Source organism: Aethalodelphis obliquidens, unplaced genomic scaffold (assembly GCF_003676395.1).
Source record: "Aethalodelphis obliquidens isolate GAN/ISIS:26980383/991018 unplaced genomic scaffold, ASM367639v1 scaffold66, whole genome shotgun sequence".
In the NCBI taxonomy this organism is placed as follows: domain Eukaryota; kingdom Metazoa; phylum Chordata; class Mammalia; order Artiodactyla; family Delphinidae; genus Aethalodelphis; species Aethalodelphis obliquidens.
In genome coordinates, this window is record NW_020838010.1 from 2,584,956 (window position 1) to 2,602,796 (window position 17,841).

The 17,841-nt window shown below is 40.9% G+C and overlaps 1 protein-coding gene across 6 annotated transcripts in view; it reads right to left on the reverse strand.

Moving 5' to 3' along the window:
• ACSL4 (acyl-CoA synthetase long chain family member 4) overlaps positions 1-12,597 on the reverse strand; it is a 77,502-nt gene extending 64,905 nt beyond the window's left edge. For 2 of the 6 annotated variants that reach the window (XM_027089441.1, XM_027089440.1), the window contains exon 1: positions 12,331-12,597. The gene's annotated coding sequence lies outside the window, so the exon portion shown is untranslated. The remainder of the gene's footprint in view (positions 1-12,330) is intronic. The other 4 variants (XM_027089444.1, XM_027089442.1, XM_027089443.1 and 1 more) reach the window with 3 other exon arrangements.
• Between the last annotated feature and the right edge of the window lie 5,244 nt (positions 12,598-17,841).

Sequence of the window (17,841 nt, forward strand, 5' to 3'; positions counted from 1 at the left end):
GGGTTTCCTTACTTGTAGGTTTCCTTACTTGTAGGTTTCCTTACTTGTAGGTTTCATTACTTGAGTATTGACAATGTGTCAATATAAGGCACTTTTGCAGAAGATGAGATCCAAAACGAGAATTTCAAAAACAGATTTAAAGAGAAGCACCAGTGTACTAAAAACTCCCAAGCAGAGCAGAAGTCTTTTTCCCATCTCAGTGAAACACTGTTTAAGGAAGGGGAGTTATGTGTCCCCATAAAAACGTCAGCCAAGAAACTTGCTATAACTTCAACAGTGTTGATATTTCCGACCAGCAGATATCACCCATTTATCCCTAAAGCATTTAACTTCTGCTGTACCTACAATGTGTAATTTGCTTTTAAGACATCCCTTTGCAGTTATTTCTGTGTATAGTTAAGCGAAAATACATCCTCTTTAAATTAGGTTATAATTCAATCCTCCTGGAAGCATCTGCAAACAATGTGAGCAGCAGTAAAAGGTAAAGGCGGTTCTCTTTCTCATGTACTATACAGGGCAACCTGCTGCTTACTCTTCTTCAAAAGCAAAACTAAGGTCAACACAGAGGAGGTTCTGAAAACAAACGTTCTCTGTTTGAGGCCTGATGGTTGTGTGACGGCAACAGGCCAGATTTTTAAAGAATAAGAAAAGGGATTATCAGAATGCTTCCAGCACCTCGATCTTATGGTTTCCAGGGCTGCTATGTCTGAAAGTAGAAGAGAAAGGCATTGAGGTTCGGTGCCTGGTGCCAAGTCCAGGCAACATCCTGATCTTTCATTAGCAATGGGCTACTGCCGGTAAAAGCAAGAAAAAAAAAAAATTTTTTTTAAAAAAAGGTCTAGCAATCGCAGGATGTGTCCCCAGATCTGGCCAAGTATCAAACTCAAATTCTAAAAGTTTAGCTCATTCCACAGAACAATTTTATGGAACCCAAATATGTAACTGTATGACTTTGAAACATCATTGATTTTCTTTCACACAGGAGGCAGAGGTCAGCAGCAGAGGCAACAAATCTAAGAATTGATTTTCCATCCTAAGCAGACTCCTACTCACTCCTCTCAAAGCAGAAGAAACATTTTCTCATGATCTCATGACAAAATTTTATGACATCTAGAAGAGACCAGACAAATAAAATGACCTTAGTGTCACATTAGCTAGGAATGATGCAAAATTAAAGAAATCAACTCTAGGTTGAAAAGCAATTCTTTCAGCCAAAATTAGCTGCTTCAAAATGAGTTGCTTCCATCTCATCAAAGTCATTAAAGTAACATATATGTGTTTCATAACAACAATTCTGTCTTTGGAAAAACACAGAGTTTTGACTCACTTTTGCAGATTTCCACCAGAGACTGTGATATCAGATTCAACACTGCAAGGCTTCTCAACACACTCTTAGCTTAGGGACCCAAAAGGCTACAGCTTGTTTTTAAAATATGTCTCTAAAGAACAAACTGGAGTTGAGATTCCTAGTTTTCAAAACTCAAGGTACGCTCTGGCTAGAGACCATATGTTCATGGCCAACTCTCACTCCTTTGGTCATGCCCTAGTACAGCACTGACCTCCTCTTTCCTGTGGGCAGTGCCCTAAGCAACACGACCCTTCAGTCAAAGGCAGGGAGGGAGGTGGTCAATAGTCTTCCTCAGTTGAGGACAATTAGAAGCTAGATTGTAAGGAAGCACTTTCTCCCTAAGAGGTGAAAAAAAAACCCTACAATCTTTAGGGTTAGGGGCTTTTTGAGAAAAAGATCAGCTGTCTGAAAGTTAAGTTAGGAATGACTCTCCCATTGCACCCCATGTACTATATCACTGCAATCATAGGCCAATCACTCCACACAAACATTTCATATAACCAAGTAACAACGGCTCAAATGCAGGGTACCACTGAGACAAGATAGAGATTGGGAAGCTATCTGAGCACTGGAATATTCTTCCTCCAAGAGCCAGGTAGAATATTCTTCTACCTTTGCAGAGCCCTTAGGCTTACAGTGACTCCAGAATGACCCTAGTGAGCTAGGATTCAAGTCAGCCGGCAGGGCAAGTACAAGTATCTTTTTAACCCCAATGAACACTTTGTACTTCTGGGGTTGAGGATCACCCCTCATTCAATTCTACTCAGGCCATAAAAGAAAGGCTTAAAAGTGAGGTTGGGGAACTCCATTTCAAAACATGGATTAAAAAAGGAGGTGGGGGCTTCCCTGGTGGCGCAGTGGTTGAGAGAGCACCTGCCGATGCAGGGGACACGGGTTCGTGCCCCGGTCCAGGAAGATCCCACATGCCGCGGAGCAGCTAGGCCCGTGAGCCATGGCCGCTGAGCCTGCGCGTCCGGAGCCTGTGCTCCGCAACGGGAGAGGCCACAACAGTGAGAGGCCCACGTACCGCAAAAAAAAAAAAAAAAAAAAAAAAAAATTGGTGGGAGATTCACCAGGGAAGTTTCCATTTTGCAGTTGTCTTTTCTAAAATTACTTGTAAAGAAGTAAATTCTTTGGAGGATACTTCCTAAAGAAAGCTACTCCCTTACTAACAGTTTAATATTCAACAATCTCTTGGTGATCAAGAGAATATTCAAATTAATGTAAATATGTGCATAAATTAAAAACCTGCTTCCACATAAAAACCCTGGCCTTTATACTTGACACTAAAAACAAAATCTAAGCAGAGGAATCCAAAATTTTCTGGTGGAAAAGCTGTGTTATATAATGTCCTTACGAGTTCAGTCATTCTGCTTGAAAATGTAAAATGTGTAACTATATTTGAATGAATATGCTAATACTGACATTTCTTTCTATTGGGGGAAATAAATACTACACAGCTTCCCATCTGCAGGTTGCTATAATTCACCAAACAGTGAGCCTGAACCATGACTTTTCTAGTTTCCAGAGTATGGAAACCACCTGCTTCACAGAAATTCCAACCTACTCCTGTAAGGAAGTGCCTGGGCACAAACGGAATCCCAAATATTTCACCAAAGGCTTTAAAGCATACTAAACTAACCTTGCAGCAAATCCTGAAGGTCTCTGTGGTTCCAAGTACAAGAATACCATTATCCCAGCCTGCTTTTCTCTTTTCTGCTCTATTTGAAACACATTCGTCTGACAGTTGTTTATGGCTAGTTCTGCCCAGTTCTACCCCCCAGTCAAGTGATGATTTTTCAATTACTCTTTTAAGCTATGTCTCAACTTAGTATCTTCAGTGGTCATGGGGAACACAGCATCTTTTACTTGGATGCGTCCCATGAGATACTAGTGCTAGTTCTGTCTTCTCTTCTGTTTCCAAAGCCATAACTGAACTTTAAGCTCATTCAACCAAGTTCCTGTTTCCTGTCTGCGGGAAACGTTCAGCTTTCAGTTCATTTGAGAAGCAGAAATGACTAACATATTCTGAGAATAACGAATGATCACCATTTCAGCAGGAGCAGCTCTGCCCATTTCTGCAGGCTTTCTCTGATGACTCACCACTCGGGTACCCCCAGGGGAGTGGTCCTTCAAAACCCTATCATTACTTTTTTTGTAGTATTAAAATGCTTTAGGCACATGTTGAAGGTAATAAACAGGATACCTAAGAGAAAACAGGTATTTCACCATGCCTTCCACTGCCTTAACTTCTTAACAACCACTAGAAGCCACCATAAATATTTTCAATACCTCTGTTACTAGCCTCATCTCACATGTCTCTGTCATCAATCAACTGAGAAATGGGAAACCTCTATTCTGACTCCCACATAAAATCTGCTAACTTCACAGCGCCTATGAAAGAAAAATCCTCTTGCTGTGAAATCAATTCCAGAAAGGCCAAAATGCACAAGAGGCACAGCCTTGGAGAGTAGCGATGCTATTTCAATCGCCGTAACAAAAATATGAGCAGCTACGCTAGGCCATCACATTAACACCATTGTCTACAAGGTAGAATCTTCTTTTGTTAAATACTCTATTGAATTCACATAAACTACGGTCTTTTCACCTCTACGTCCCACAGCATAAACCCAGAAAAGGTTATAATGAGCCTAGGGCGGATGTGCTTAATAAATGCTTCTAGAGGACATGCGAGCAGAATACGTACATACTTGCCCAAATCCAACACAGTTCTCCTAATGTACAATTTTATATACTACAGACTGAGTTACCATACACAAAGATTCACGTTGCCACAGAGACCTAGATTTTCTTTACTTTTGTAAGCTGTGAAAGAACACAACTAAGCCCACACATTTACCAAAAATTAGACCGGTTGGTTTTTCTTTGAACCAAAATAACTGTTCAAGTTCAGTTTTAAAATCTTCATTAAAACCAAACCCCACCCAAAAGACTCCTAATGACATGTTAATACATTGCACTTATACATCATTACTAGTAACTACAATTTAAACAACATGTGCATAAATTCCAAACAGAACTGAACTGGTTTAACATTGAGGGTTATTTACTTTTGGTGGCCATGACTTTAAGATTATAGTTTGTCCTAGAAACCAGTTATTTTAAGTGGAACACTATACTTACATGGCACAGTGTTGTTCTTCTTCCCACTAAAATGTCTTTTTCACTTATTCAGAGTTACCAAACGTGAAAGATGCTCACAGTATAGAGTCAAGTTAAAGGAAGCAAATTACAAATAGGTATGCACAGTAAGAACCCATTTTTGTAGAAAGAAGATACGTATGTTTGCACACGTGCATGTATGTGTGCACACGTGTGCATGCAAGCATCCAAACGTGTGTACACAAACGTGTACCCAGAAGTTGACAATAGAGCTCCCTGGGTATGGGATTATGGTGCTCTTATTCTTCTTTAGACTCATATTTTCAGTGCAGAAAATTTAGACAATACAAATACTACTTTAACAAAGGGAGAAAATTATTTTTAAAAACTACCCGAGTGCTGTCTAAATACAAGGCATTCACTCCATTTCAGAATCGCATTGTAATTATCCTCCAGTGTGTAATGTTGCATATGATGAATCTGTATAATTAGTATCAAAATAGTAATCATAAATTAAAATGCACTGTAGAATTGTATAGGGTAAAATGTATAAGTATCTCTATACTGCCTTCCTCTAACACCACTCCCTTTTGCCCTAGAGATAACCATTTGTGGTGCGTATCAATCACACTTTTTTGTATTATCCATACGCATGGTAAGGTTTTGTTCTTTTAGATAAGCGGAATCATGGTATACGGACTGTTCTATAACTCCCTCCTCTGCCCCCCCCCCACCGTTAACAACATATTTTGGAACTCTTGTGTCAGTTTATATAGGTCTGAAGGGTTTCTTTCCTTTAATAGCCCCATGTTATTCCACAGAACAGCATGCCATTATTTAAATCATTCCCCTTCTGATGGACATATAGGGTGCTGCCAAGTTTTCACTGTTATGACCAGTTTCACTGCATTGAAATCTTGTATGCATCTTTATACAAATGTGCAGATATTTCCTTAGAATAGCTTCCTACAGAATTGCTGGGCCAAAATATATGCATATTTAAAAAATGAGAGGATTTTGGTACCCTCTATCAAAAAGCTACACAATTTGCACTCTCATTAACAGTGTATGAGAGTGCCCATTTCTTTCAAAAAGTGGATATTATAGTTTTTGCCAATGTATTTGGTAAAAAAAAAAAAAAGGTTTCCATTTCCCTAATTATTAGAATGAATTTGAGCATCTTTTCTTTTTTAATCATCATTTCAATCTCTTCTTATGTGAAAGGCCAATTCATAACCCTGTGCCACTTTTTCTAACAGGTGCCTTTTTCTTATTGATCTGTAGGAGCTCTTTACATATCATAGATATTACACAGTAGAAACCTTTTTATCTAATGTTATTTGGAACACTTGATTAGCTAATTGAAAAGGTCAACTAAGGTGAACAGTCGTAAGAAAATATGCACATGACAAACATTTCATTTTATCTTCATTTTATCAGTGGTAAATGTACACTCATTCGTCAAACTTTTGATAAAGGGCCAAGAAGCCAAGACCTTTCTTTAACTCCAGGCCCCTGGATTGTAAAGAAATTTAATTTGAATTCTTAGATAATGTAGAACGTCAAAGAACTTAAAAGACACTTGCAAGGAACTATGAGTAGAGAACCCCTCAGATTTTTATATTTATTTTATACAAATCTTTTATCATTGTCTTACCCACACCTAATTATACAGTAATAACTTGCTTTCATCAACTCTTTCCAAAGCATACCATTTGTTTTGTTATAATAAACCTATCCCCCAGCTTCAACAATTATCTATACGTGCTGAATTTTATTTCTTTCACAACTCTATGCACTCCGTACCTCAACCCCCATATAATCTGAAGCAAATACCAGACATCATATCATTTCATATGTAAATTTTCAGTAAGAACTTCAATTCCCCACTACTCAGACTGTACCACATTATAAAATATGAAAATAAATTACATATTTACAAAAACAAGAACAACGAGCATACATAGGTTCAGTAATAAAAGCATCTGTTGTACTGGTGGGTCCACAAGCCTGGCTTACCTGAGACCAACCTACTAATATCAAGTGTTCAGGGCACAGTGTATTTTACGAAAGAAATGAGTATCATTTAATATGGTGAGTCAGTTAAGTAAAAGTCAATAAAAGCTTCCACTGCATATGTAGAAGTTATTTCCCCCCAGTCTGTCATATGCCTTTTTAACTTTGTTATGGTGTCTTGTGCTTTCCAGAAATTTTTAAAATACATCCTTAATGTATTTTTGTGTATGATGTGAGGCTGAGATCCATTTCTTTCCAAATATACAGCCCACAGTGCTAACTCAATTTCCATTTTCAACATTACTTGTAGGTAGGACGTTTAAAAGAACTAAAGTGTGAACTTCTAATGTACGAAAGGAAGCTGTGCAAACAAAATAATAAACCAGCCAGTCTTAAGGTCAGCTTGATAGGCTCAAACTACTATGTATTTAAAGATCACAGGGCTTCCCTGGTGGCGCAGTGGTTGAGAGTCCGCCTGCCGATGCAGGGGACACGGGTTCGTGCCCCGGTCCGGGAAGATCCCACATGCCGCGGAGCGGCTGGGCCCGTGAGCCACGGCTGCTGAGCCTGCGCGTCCGGAGCCTGTGCTCCGCAACGGGAGAGGCCACAACAGTGAGAGGCCCACGTACGGCAAAAAAAAAAAAAAAAAAAAAAAAAAGATCACAGAAGTTTGGGGAGCAGGAGCAACAGTGCTGCCATACCTGGCTCTGTCGTTACCGCTCTGGCTTACAGCAGGATCTCCAAAGGACATCGCAACTGGACAGGCCTGCTTCTGAATCTCACTATTTGCCCTACTTGTAGATTGACATTCACACTGAAATACCCCACACTTGACGACAACAACAACAACATCAACCTTCCCAACTCTCTATCCATTCCTTAATGCTGCTCCTAGACCACAGTGCCTTCCGACTTAGTTAAAGAAAATGAATACACTGTTCTGAACCACAATTTCCCATGGAAATATACCTAAAAGATACTAAAAGTCAAGGTAAAGTTTGTCAAATTTCCTTTATAACATAGACTCAATAATTTTTAAGGTTGCGTTATCTCTGGGCAAACTTTTTGTGTAAAATTTACCAGAGAGTAAATTGGCTTTTAGGGTCATAAGTTCTCTGTTTCAACTCTGACACTGTATTTTGAATGCAGCCAGACAATACATAAATGAATGGATGTGCCCGTGTTCCAACAGAAATTTATTCATAAAAACAGGTGGTGGGCAGGATTTGGCCACCGGCAGTATTTTACCAGCCCTTGTCTTATACCAACGATTGATCTTTTTCAAATCCACTACCCTGGCTATACACTTATTTGAGCAAATATGGTGACACTGAAGGGACAAGTAATAATTTCAGTACCACCTTACAGAAATGAATACTCTAAAAATCGATCACTAAGTTCTTCCTGTAAGTTCTCATAATATGAGCACATCTATTTTTCAAAATATAACACTGTAAGTCACCTTAAAACTAATGCTTATTCTAAAAGATAATTAAAATGAACATTAAGTAGCTACTATAAAAGAAAAACATGCGGTCTAGACAGACAAATTCAACAGTCTTCTATTCACTATTCTGAGTAGCAAAAGCCTACTAAATCTATCATCATATTCGCAACTTCACTACTTAAAACGCAGAAGCAGACTTTCAAAGTACATTTAAATGAGAAGACGATTTTTTTCTTTGGACTACTTACCACAAATGTTGATTAGAAACTATACAGTTTTGCCAAAATATTTTAAAATTAGAAAGTGAAACCAAAAATCTCCTTGGCATATGACGTGTCTACTTAATTTTAAAATATTAATTTTAATGTTTCATTTGACTGCCCGGTAAGGCAGAAATTATATTTTAAGGCACAAAAGGATGGCAGCCATTTTAATATAGTGAGAGCATGTATGAGTATGTACACACACTGAAAGCCATCAAGACCACTAGTTCAAAGAATACATCTGAGCTCCAGGATTGCTCAAAGAAAAAAATATTCACACTGCTTACAGAAGTACTGGATGTTATACAGAACAGCAAGGAATAAAATTAAATAACAAAGGTACATAAGACCCCTTAACACAAAAGGCATGATCCATAAAAGGAAAAATTGATAAACTGGACCTCATCAAAATGACAGATTTTTGTTCTGCGAAACTTCCCTGTGAAGACGACGAAAAGGCACGCTGCAGGATGGGAGAAGATATTTGCAAACCATGTAGCCAACAAAGCACTAGTATTAAGAATATATAAAGAACTCTCAGAACTCAACAGTAAAAAAAAAAATCCAACTAGAAAATGGACAAAAGACACGACCACACATTTCACTGATGAAAATACAGAGATGGCAGATAAGCACATGAAAAGATGTTCAACATCATTAGCCACCAGGGGAATGCAAATTAAAACTATGACAAGATATCACTATATACATATCTATCAGAATGGCTAAAATAAAAAATAGTGACAACACCAAGTGTCAGCAAGGATGAGCACAATTCATGCATTGCTGGGGCACGGGCGGGGGGATGTAAAATGGCACAGTCACTCTGGAAAGCAGTTCGGCAGTTCCTTATAAAACTAAACATGCAACTACCATACGAACAGCGATTGCACTCTTGGGCAACTATCCCAGAGAAATGGAAATTTATGTTCATACAAAAACCAGTACACAATTTTTCATAGGAGCTTTATTCATAATAGGTTACAAAATACGGGAAATAGATGTCCTTCGATGGGTGAACGATTAAACTGTATACATCCACAGCATGGAATACAACTCAGGAATGAAAAAGAACTATTGATACAAGACACATTCCCTGCATGAATCTCCAGGGAATTACACTGAGTGAAAAAAAGTCGATCTCAAAAGATTACACATCGCATGATTTCATTTGTATACCATTCTTGAAATGACAAAATTATAGGCAAGGAAAACAGATCAGTCGTTGCCAGGGATCAGGGAGCGAGGGAGATGGCTGTGGCTATAAAAGGGCAACATTAGAGACCTTTGGGGTGATGGAATTGTCCTGTATCTTGACTGTGGTGGTAGTCACACGAATTTACACATATGGTAACACTGCATAGAACTGAATACACACACGCAAGTGAGTGGATGTAAAACTGGAGATCTCTGAATCAGGTGGATGGACTGTATCTGCCTCAATTTCCTTGTGACATTATGCTACAGTTATGCCAGATGTTACCACTGGGGAAAATTAAAGGGGATTATTTTTATGATTGTATGAGAAACTACAACTATCTTAAAATAAACAGTTAAAAGAGAAAGGAAGATAAAGAATATATAAGACCAACCAATAGCAGGAGTGGAAAAAATAAAGCTTTCATTTTTGCTAAAGTCTCAATAACTGAAAGTCAAGGAAAGAAAAAAAAGAAAAGAAATGCCAAGAAGAGAGTCTACAGGCTACAATCATCTCCTCCTCCCCTGGGGAGCCTTAACTTCCCCAGGATTTTGCTTCTGTCCCTGATTTGACTGTTGTTAATAAAAATAAACTGACACACAAACTGTCTCTCCAAAACTTCCACCATCATCACCTCCATCCTGAACTATAAAACTAAACCTTGCAGGGTAAGGATTGTCTTCTTAACCATCATATCCTAGTGGCCTGGCACAAAATACGTGACAGATGGAGGAACAAGATAAGTTGAATGAACGAACAAATGAATGAATGACTGAGATGCCTGCATATTCTTTTCAAGCGCCTAGCCAATTACAGTTACAAGGCAGTATGTATACATTCCCGTACAAATTTCTTAAAAGCCCTGAATGTTTAAAAATAATAAGTGTGGTATGCACACCCTTCACTTGCAAGCTTAAGTTAGCAATCCTGACTTTTGTAAAATGCTTCCCAATTTATAGACTTCCACATATAGTAATTCATTTGATAAGGATGAATTAAGAATTATGCATATATAGATTGGAACCAGTGTAAGCAGATCTTTCAGAAAAACGTTCTAAATAACTAAGGATTTACCTTAGCTTAGTTTAACTAAGGATTTACGGCACAGCCTTAATGCAAATTGTGAGATATATATATATATATGTATTTTTCAAATTGGGGGACTTATACGGATTATTCTGCCAACATCAAGACCCTTTGACAGATGCAAAAATGAAGAGAGGTAAAGTGACTTATTCAAGGTTATACAATCAGCTAGCACTGGACCTGGCGCCTGAGCCTCTCCAGAGTCCCAATTCATTTCTCTTCTCACTGAACTGGGCAAGCCTGTCCTTTCTCCACCCATCCCACCCCTACCCAAAACACTCAAACAAAAAATCTTAATCTGAATCTCTTATTTTTAAAATAGGGGTTTTAGGGGGAAAATTGAATTTATTCAAGATGTTAATTGTTGCATTACACCTTCTGTGGATTTTTAGGTGTCAAATTACTTCTCCTATCAGAACAATAAAGTACTTTATTCTGTGGTGCGAGCAGACTAACAGTTTAATGTTTCATCCTCCACCTAAATGGCAGAGAGGGTGTTAATTATTCTTACAAGTCTCACACTTCTTTTCAATCGTAAAGATGAGCTCTATTACAATCCGAGGAAGAGGCCTCACACTATTAAAATCTTGATTGATATGCTCATTGACAGTACAGTCATTGGATCTCTGCTTACAGCCTTATGTACCAAGAGCAGGTAAAACTATCTGTTACAGGCAATATAAAAGAAAAAGTAACGTAGCAACAAGCAACTACCGGGAAATGAGGATTTCATCAGGTTAAATCTCCGTTATGCTGCAACATGTTACTAAGCATGAGTTTAGAGGTCCTGGAATCAAAACACTAGAAGGAACCTTCGTTCAACATCCTCATTTTTGTAAATGAGGAAACTGAGGCGTTGATCAAACCATTGACCAATAAAGCAGACTGCTTACTTTTTCAAAGGGGTTCATTTAAATGCCATTTAGCCCTTATTCTCCATCTCGCCGTTTCTTAGAGGGATGATTTTTTTTTTTAAGGTGAAAACGATGAGAGCAAAGTCATTTCAAGAGGGTGAAAAAAAATGCCTTTGAAGGAGGAGATGGCTGGAGTGAAGAGAAGAAATGACGTCTTATTTAAAATATGTAACCCCTTAATGGGGGCTAGGCAGTGAATCATATTCTCCTCGATTCTTCTCTGTGCTATTGACATCGACCACAGTTCTTTCTGTAGGGCAATCGAATGAGAGGAAGAGGAAGTGAATAAAGCTGATGCTAAATATACAGCACCCATGGAGGACAAGGATGTAGACAGGCAGAACAGGAAAAAATAAGAGCATGTTTCTGCTAGAAACCAGCCGTTTTTCTAACCTACCTAAAGATACGGAAGCTAAGAGTATATCGGAAGCTAGGGCATCCCTCAAATTCGAAGGGCGGATGCTTCTAGGGCCAGAGAGATCCCCTAGCTCTCAGATATAGAGAGACTCGAAGGGGACAAAATGGAGTTGAGGTCCAGGAGCGCCCTAAAGGTCGTTTGGAGGTCTGGCGAGCCCTTGATGTGCTCATTTGGAAAGAAAGGGTCATGGCAAAGCCTAGTACCCCGATCGGGAAGATGCTTTTGGCTCTCGGAGGGCGGTGAGCGGCAAGAAGAGGCAGGCCAGGGTCTCGAGGACCCCAGACCTCAGCAAAGGAGATGATACCGGGACCTCGGGAATCTTCCCGGCCCCGGAGGAGGCGGGAGGGTAGAACGCCCGAGCTCCAGAAGAAAGCGAGCGGATTCCGGTAATGGAAATGTCCCCTCAACCTCCTCAGGGCTCAGGTGTGGGACGATAGCTTGGCCGGAGCGGGGGCCCCGGCACAGCGACAGGGCACGGGTTGCCGGGGCAGGAGCCTCGCCGGCTGGGGTTACTCACCGGAGGCGCTGCCTGCGGCGTCTCCGCAGCCGGTCGACACTCGAGAGGCTGGTGGAAAGGAGCCGCGTGCCCGCTAGCGCTGGGGCAAGGAGGGGCGCGCCACGGAGGCCGGAGAAAAAGCCGCAGCGGCGCGCGCACACACGGAGGGCCGGCGGAGGAGGAGGCGGGGCGAGGCGCAGCGTGGCGCGGGCCCGGAAAAGACGCGCCCGGAGGGGCGGGCGGAGCGGGGGCGCGCGGTGGTGTGGCACAGCCGGCCGAATCGCCGGCGAAGGCGCGCTCGGCCCACCCACGCTCCCGCCTCCGCTCACCCCGACGTCAGCCGAAAAGGAGGGCCCGAGCGGGCTGCTAGCGGTGGGGGGTGGGGGGGGGGTGTTCGGTGTGCTCCGGGGGAGCTGAGCCGGCTAACGGCGCCCCGCGGGCTCACCGCAGGGTCCAGCTCCAGTCCCCGGGGCCGAGTGATTGAGCGTGTTTTCGGGAGGTCCGGGCGCCTGATTTCAGCGAGGTGCAGAACGGACCCACTCCCGCACCTGCGCTCGCTTCCCAGAACTCCACCCCAGAATGAAAGTTCCCCTCGGGTCGTCCTCCAGCTGCCCTTTCAAGATATTCATCTTCGGAATTCACTGCTCTTCCTATAGAGAGAGATCTTAACGTTCTTTGCCTAAGACATCCTGCTTCTCCCAGCCCCAGCTAACGCCTCTCTTCCCTTTATCTCGCCTCTCACTACGTTAAGACCCCATCCAGCCATCCCCACTTATGAAATATTACAGGAATGCAGGGTTTTCACTTAATGCCTTGCATTTCCACGATGGTGTAATGGCAAAAAAGCTCATAACTGATAAGGAAACGTCACCGCAGCACTATGACATCTTACTGGCCCCTATTGTTGTTTCTGAGCCAGTCCTACAAATACTGTTCCTAAGAGATTCAAGAAATTGTTGGTAAAAATAAAATGCTGGCGAACTGTCTCGGGGTTTCAAAAGAGACAGACCATAATTGCAAATGAGCCACGACAAACTGCCAAGAATATATCACCAAAAGAAAGAAAATGCCAGTATGCTTCCAGTTGTCTGATGCATAATGGAGGACTAGCTTCCTCTTCTTGCTAGGAATAGACATGTCATTTCACTCGCTGTTTTGTATTTTCCCATAGAATTACTGGAGGTAACAACGTGTGTGTTTGTGTGTGTGTGTGACCACCTCAGGTTACAGGCTAGAGTTGTTCTTAGACTTTAGTATGCATCTGAATCATCTGGGGTGATTGTTAAAATATGGATACCTGGATCTGAGCAGGGCTGAGAAATATGAATCTTTAATAAGCATCTCAGGTGACACTGTACGTGGTTGGAGGCCCACAGTTGGAGAGCATAGAGCTACAGCCTTTGTATGTTACTTCTTTGAAGTGGAATTACTCATCCAATTTCCAACAGGCCCACCCACTTATATATAATATGCCTATGAATTTTGCTATGGCAGTCATATAACTTCCTTTTTCGAGATTGACCTAGAAAGTTCAGGACTTCAACCAACAAGTTTGTCATGTTTATTTACAAGATCTTGTTGTAATACCAGAAATAACTAATCATTTTTCAGCTATATCATTCACTGGGTACCTACAGTGACAGAGCACTGTCATGTACAATAGGGTTAACACAAACGAAATCAAAGAAATGATCATCCCTGCCCTCAATAAACTTAGTGTCTAGTGGTGGAATTAAAACACAGACACAGGGCTTCCCTGGTGGCGCAGTGGTTGACAGTCCGCCTGCCGATGCAGGGGACGCGGGTTCGTGCCCCTGTCCGGGAAGATCCCACATGCCGTGGAGCGGCTGGGCCCGTGAGCCACGGCCGCTGAGCCTGCGCGTCCGGAGCTTGTGCTCCGCAACGGGACAGGCCACGACAGTGAGAGGCCCGCGTACCGCAAAAAAAAAAAAAAAAAAAAAAAACCACAGACACAGAACAGACCCAGTGTAGCACGTAAATCAGACCAAAATGAAAAAGAACACATAATGAAAGAGTACTCTTGTCAATTTCCTTTACTAGCAGTCACTGAGCTCAGACCTTTTCAATTAGGTAACTTCCTATGAACACTGAGTCAGTCCTAGGTTACTGAAGTTCTTCCAGCTTTACAAGGTATAAAGGGAAGAGCCTGAAGCTATCAGTTTTTGTTTGTATGTATGCATATGTCTACATCTATACCTATGTATAAGGATGTCTGCAAATATAGATATAGAGGTACTTATCAGACAAGAAACTAGTTGAATTTTCAAGATCGTTATCACTTACACTATTCATTAATGCTGACAGTTCTGGCTACCTTTATCACCTACTGTACCCCACCTTTTCCTCTCCACTTAACCACACCCCGGGTGAAGAGGATAAAAGAGCTACATCTACAAAAAGGAAACCAAGTGTATCCACACTATTTCTAGCTGCTCTTTTTTCACTTTTTCAGGGTCAAAATAAGCCTTGCTTAATTTCTTGTCCTCAGAAACCCTCCAGAACTACCCAGGAACAAAACATTCCCCCAGCCAACTGTCTGACATTTTAGAGAGAACATTTGCACCATTGTTTACTAGTTTGGAAGACAGGGGATTATTATCCCATTTACAAATAGAGAAACAGATGCAGGTTAAATGACTTGCCTAGTCATACAACTAACTAGTAGCAGAGCCCGGATTTCCTACCACAGTTCCCAAGACTCCTAGACCGGGGTGCCTACCACTACATCAGGCTTCCTGGGTAATAAGTTTTTCCCAGAACTATTAGTCCAATTAGAAACAGAAGAGATAAACATGTGAAAATGGAGAAGAGTTAGGAAAACGTACAGTGCAATTGACAGATTCAAAATACAACATAAAAGCCACCGAAAGCATGGAAATTAAACTGAAGGCAAACAGAATTTACCAAGACAGCTCTGTTAGCGGGTACTGATATATAGGCCTTGCCCATTTTATTCTCCTGTAACAAGAAGCTGAAACAGATAGCCAGGCTGCTCTTGGCATTAGTTATTTATGGAAGGGCAGAAAACAACTGTTCTTCATTGACTGTGTAACAAGCCTTTGCATGTTAAACATACTTCACATGTTTGTAAAATAATAATTTCCTTTTTGGTCCCACTACAAGCAGCAGGACTTTATAATAATATTTGCATAGACAAATGATGTTATGCTTTGTCATTCATGAGACCTTTTTTTTTCTCAGACCCAATAACCAAGCCAAATATTGTCTTCAATGGCATGTCTGAAACAACTGGTGAAATCAGAAACCTAGGCAGAAGATGCTCTCACTGTGAACATAAATAATAACCTAGGCTACTCCTTTCAAAAATGGCCAAAGACACTGCAGCTAGATTTAATGTTATTTTTTGAGAAATGACTTTTTTATCTGTTCAAACAACGATTTCTTGTCATTCCAGTACATTTCACTGGCTTTTAAATTAATTGAAAAGCCAAAACAAATAGAAAGACACTGAACGCATCTGGATGGGAAAACACAGTATAGTAAAAACTCGGTTCTTCCCAAATTCATCTGTAAAGTCCAAATCAAAATCCCAGCAGGGTTTTAATGAAACTTGAATTGACTGTCTCTCATTAACTCGTTCTTTCTCTTTTGAAAAACGAATTCCTATCCCCTCTAAATAAAATCCTCCACAATATCCTTGCAAACTGCTTTAGCAACCTTCCCAAAAATAAATATTCATATTATCCATAAGGCCAGAGGCAAATTAATGGGCGGTGGTAGTCATCAAATCTGCACAAAGTTACCTTTTTTTATATTTTGCCCATTTTCTGTAGTGATTCTAGCCCAGTAATGTTAGGGGAAAAGGTCATCGATATCATAACTCACCTTAAATCTCAATTTTCCTTTCCTTTTCCCATACAAGAAGATTTGATTTCATCACCCATTCTTAAAAGACAAGCCAAATTTTAAAATTTTAAAATTTGTAAATGTCCCTTATTCAGAATCATTGGCTACTAGAGTCAGGAGGCCACAGAGAGTCAGAGTAGCAGGAGGAAAACTATTTGGGCTTTGGACTTGGACCACCCTAGACCAAGTTATATAACCTCTTCTGAGCCTCAGCCTCCTCATATGCGAGTTGAGGATAATAATGGTACCTCATTCATAAGGCTTTTCTGAGGGAGGGTTCAATGAAATCATGCTCTTAAGATGCCTGGCTTATGGCAAGCATGTAGAAAATGGTGGCTATTAATTACTAACTTTGACCTCCTCATTTTACAGATGAGAAAAAAGGAAACTAGAACCAAAACTCGTATCCTTCCATTACACCACACCTATCTTTCTCCAGAGTCTCCTATTTATTTAGTGACTTCTTTAAAGCCAAGGGCTAAATCCCTTTCGAAGTGGTCCACAACCACCACCTTCACTTTCATTCACTAAATCACTCTCTGACCTCCAAGCCAACCCCCATTCTTTTCAATCCTCTAAATGTACCCTTTCTAATGCCTTCTATGAAATCCGCAAGCCCCATCATTACACCTAGGTATTCACTCTGCTTAAACCTTCGAACATTCATTCAAAGCAATCCTTTTTCAAACTAAAATACTGTAAGAAATATGTCTCCTTCACTTGGACCATATATGGCAACTGGTACAGGCCAAGTTATTGTTATTCAAATGGAAAATCTTTAGCAAGTGATTGGATAATGATGGCCACCAGTTATTGAATACTTAGTATGTGCCGGGCATTGCCCCAAACACATTACATGTATTATTTCATTTTACCCTCGCAATGAGTCTATGAGGTGGATACTATTATTATTCCAGAGGAAATGTACATATGACTGAATAAGTAATGTTTCACATGTCCATCTCATTATCACATAAACCCATCTAAGAGAGAAGCAAAGTCTCATTTTGGAACATCCTACTTCTATATTAGACCCAGGGAAAACCCTTCCTATAAAAAGACATTTAAAGCAAATACCTTGAAGGCAAATTCATAGATTTTGAGGGTCACTTTTGGCTATGATATGTATCTAATCCATCCACACTGGCAACTTTCAGAATCGGTGGCTAACCTCAACTTTCTGCAAGCTCATTTCAATGGTATTTATGAAAGAGTTCAACAAATCTGATTTTATTGCCCCTGGGCAAAATTTAAGTATGGCAGTCTAGATCAGTTTATGAATCAGCTCCTGCCTGAGACTATGCTCGCTCTTTATTGAGTCATGGTGCAGATTAGGTCCTATATGAAGGTGGACAAACTCTTAGTAGCTGTACACCACTGTACATGGAATAATACATTTCTGAAAGGCTATTTACAAAGCAAATTTTCACACAGCAAGCCCCACTTTCCACTGATGGTCTCTCACTGTTGTGGCCTCTCCCGTCGCAGAGCACAGGCTCCGGACCTGCAGGCTCAGCAGCCATGGCTCACGGGCCCAGCTGCTCCGCGGCATGTGGAATCTTCCTGGACCAGGGCACGAACCCGTGTCCCCTGCATTGGCAGGCGGACTCTCAACCACTGCGCCACCAGGGAAGCCCTGATTGT